At 49.7% G+C, this 2,834-nt stretch overlaps 1 pseudogene; it reads left to right on the top strand.

Moving 5' to 3' along the window:
* The first annotated feature begins 501 nt into the window (after positions 1-501).
* On the top strand, positions 502-2,303 carry LOC140845639 (leucine-rich repeat-containing G-protein coupled receptor 6 pseudogene; annotated as a pseudogene).
* The last annotated feature ends 531 nt before the right edge of the window (positions 2,304-2,834 follow it).

Below are 2,834 nucleotides of genomic sequence, written 5' to 3'. Positions count from 1 at the left end.
AGAGCTCCCTGTTCAGCAGACTTGTGTAGATTTGAAATAGAGCCCTGAAAGCAAAGATATTTTAAATTAAGGGTTTTTTTTTTCAAAAGTACAAAGTAATTTTAAGCTCATTATACAGGGAGCAAAACAGTGCATTGTCTTTTAAAGCCACGTGCTGTTAGATGGGTTCAGGTTTGCAGCTGGCCCTTCAAAGGCAGGCAGCATGCTCAGACAAACTGTGATGAAGTTTTGATTAAACAGATCAGTGTGGCATCAAAGATTTGAATGTGCAAATAATGACACTTCTTAATGGTGTTCATCCTGATTCAAAGGAATTTAGGATCGTATGGCAAATAATGTGTAGCCCTTCACGGTAAATTTATTTTTCTGACAGGCTTAATGTTATCAACTTTCAAACATAGGTACTGATATTCTTATTTAGTTCCAACATTTAATTTTCCGATGCTTTAGTCCTCACTGCTAATAATCTAAACAAATAGACTTACTTCCACCTCAGTAGGACCGAGATATTAATTAAGAGTTCAACTTTGACTCACATGGGCAGAAAAAGGCACAAGCTAAGAGGATGTGGGTGACCTTAGAGCATGCTGACTTCCCACAGTCCTTATTCCAAGTCAGTGATTCCCATAGAGCTGTAAATTCAAAAACAATTGGGTACGTGTGACAGAATGTTGATTGTGCATGTAACTTTTCCGTTATTCACCTACACTATTCATTGACAGTGTTAGAAATTATGCATTTGGCCTGATCAGCTTCACTCACAGGATGCCTGCAATGGTATAGTTATAATGTCCATGTTGGAGTTACAAGGTTTGATCTATGTAGAAGGGGGAACCCATGCTGTCCACTGTGGGCACTCTGTAGAATTATTAATGGGGTTCTCAGCCAAAAGCCTAGAATTAGATGATCACAGCCTTTGTGTCTATCAGTTTCTCATATTAACAGTCTGAGTGTGCAGTCAGCCAGTGCTGGGCTTCACCCACCCCACCCAGAGCATTCTTCTCACCAGAGGCTTGCTATGGAAGAGATACTCCCAAAGTTTCCTTATTGAAAAAGACTAGAACAGTGTTGTTTTTCATGTGACATGGTGGGGGACACAGCAGGATAATGAGTGTAGATGGCTCACCAGCTCAGAAACAATTGTATACAAATCCTAGCTCAACCACTCACTAACATGATAATTTCAGGCAAAAGAACTAAACCTCTTCTTTCACCACCAAGACCAGGGCCCCAAGCTACTTTCCTGTCCCCCCTCTCAGATGACCTGGACCTGGACGAGCTCCAGCTAGGGATGGAGGATGCAAAGCCAAAGCCTAGTGTCCAGGGTAGCCCTACTCCAGGCTCCTTCAAGCCCTGTGAGCACCTCTTTGAGAGCTGGGGCATCCGCCTGGCTGTGTGGGCCATCATGCTGCTCTCTGTGCTCTGTAACGGGCTGGTGCTGCTGAGTGTGTTTGCCAGTGGGCCTGGCCCCCTGGCCCCCGTCAAATTCGTGGTGGGTGCAATTCCAGGGACCAGCACCTTGACTGGCATTTCCTGTGGCCTCCTAGCCTCGGTGGACACCTTGACCTTCGGCCAATAAAGTTTGCGGAGTACGGAGCCCGCTGGGAGGTGGGGCTGGGCTGCCAGGCCATGGGCTTCCTGGCCATCCTGGGGTCCGAGGCCTCCGTCCTGCTGCTCACCCTGGCTGCGGTGCAGTGCAGCATCTCCATCACCTGCGTCCAGGCCTACAGGAAGGACCCCTCCCTGGGCAGCGTTCAAGCAGGGGCCCTGGGCTGCCTGACACTGGCAGGGCTGGCGGCGGCCCTGTCCCCCACCTCAGTGGGAGAATACAGGGCCTCCCTGCTCTGCCTACCCTATGCCTCACCGAGGGCCGGCCAGCAGCCCTGGGCTTTGCAGTGGCCCTGGTGATGATGAACTCCCTCTGCTTCCTGGTAGTGGCTGGTGCCTACATCAAACTCTACTGTGACCTGCCGAGGGGCGACTTTGAGGCTGTGTGGGACTGTGCCATGGTGAGGCATGTGGCCTGGCTCATCTTCGCCTAGGGGCTCCTCTACTGTCCCGTGGCCTTCCTCAACTTCTCCTCCATGCTGGGCCTCTTTCCCGTCATCCCTGAGGCTGTCAAGTCTGTTCTGCTCATAGTACTGCCCCTGCCTGCCTGTCTCAACCATCTGCTCTACCTGCTCTTCAACCCCCACTTCCGGGATGACCTTACGGTGGCTCTGGTCCTAGTCAAGCTGAGCAGGTTTCTTCAGGAGCCATCTGGGGTGTTGCTGGTTGGTGACGCTGCTGAACAAGTTTGGTGACTGTTCTAAGCACACTGGTTTGACCCTGTTCCCATGGCCCCCTCCGTCCCCACCACCCGGAGTAGGTAGCATGCAAGGAGGAGGCTTGTACACTTTGCTGCAGGCACTGAGGGAACTGAGTTGGCTCTGACAGCCCCAGAATCTTCTGAGGAACTAAAGGAAACCGGGTGAGCCTCGGAAATCTGCTCAGCCCACGGTGGGGGTTGCTTGGCTGCTTTCCTGTACCTTTTTTAACCAAAATAAAGATGTCCCTCTTCTTGCCATAAAAAAAAAATTCAGTAGACACTAGAGAAGAGGAATACAAAGAAGCTGAGGCACAGAGATAAAAAAGGATCTCTAAGAATGAAAGAATACTGAGAGAACAGTGCGACCTATCCAAAAGGAACAATATTTGCATTATAGGGGTACCAGAGGAAAGAGAGAAGAGGATAGAAAGTGTCTTTGAAGAGGTAACTGGTGAAAACTTCCCCAATCTGGGGAAGGAGATAGTCTCTCAGGCCATGGAGGTGCACAGATCTCCCAGCACAAGGG

Source organism: Manis javanica, chromosome 2 (genome assembly GCF_040802235.1).
Source record: "Manis javanica isolate MJ-LG chromosome 2, MJ_LKY, whole genome shotgun sequence".
In the NCBI taxonomy this organism is placed as follows: domain Eukaryota; kingdom Metazoa; phylum Chordata; class Mammalia; order Pholidota; family Manidae; genus Manis; species Manis javanica.
Note: the sequence above shows the minus strand (reverse complement) of the source record. Positions and strands in the feature narration are given on the sequence as shown.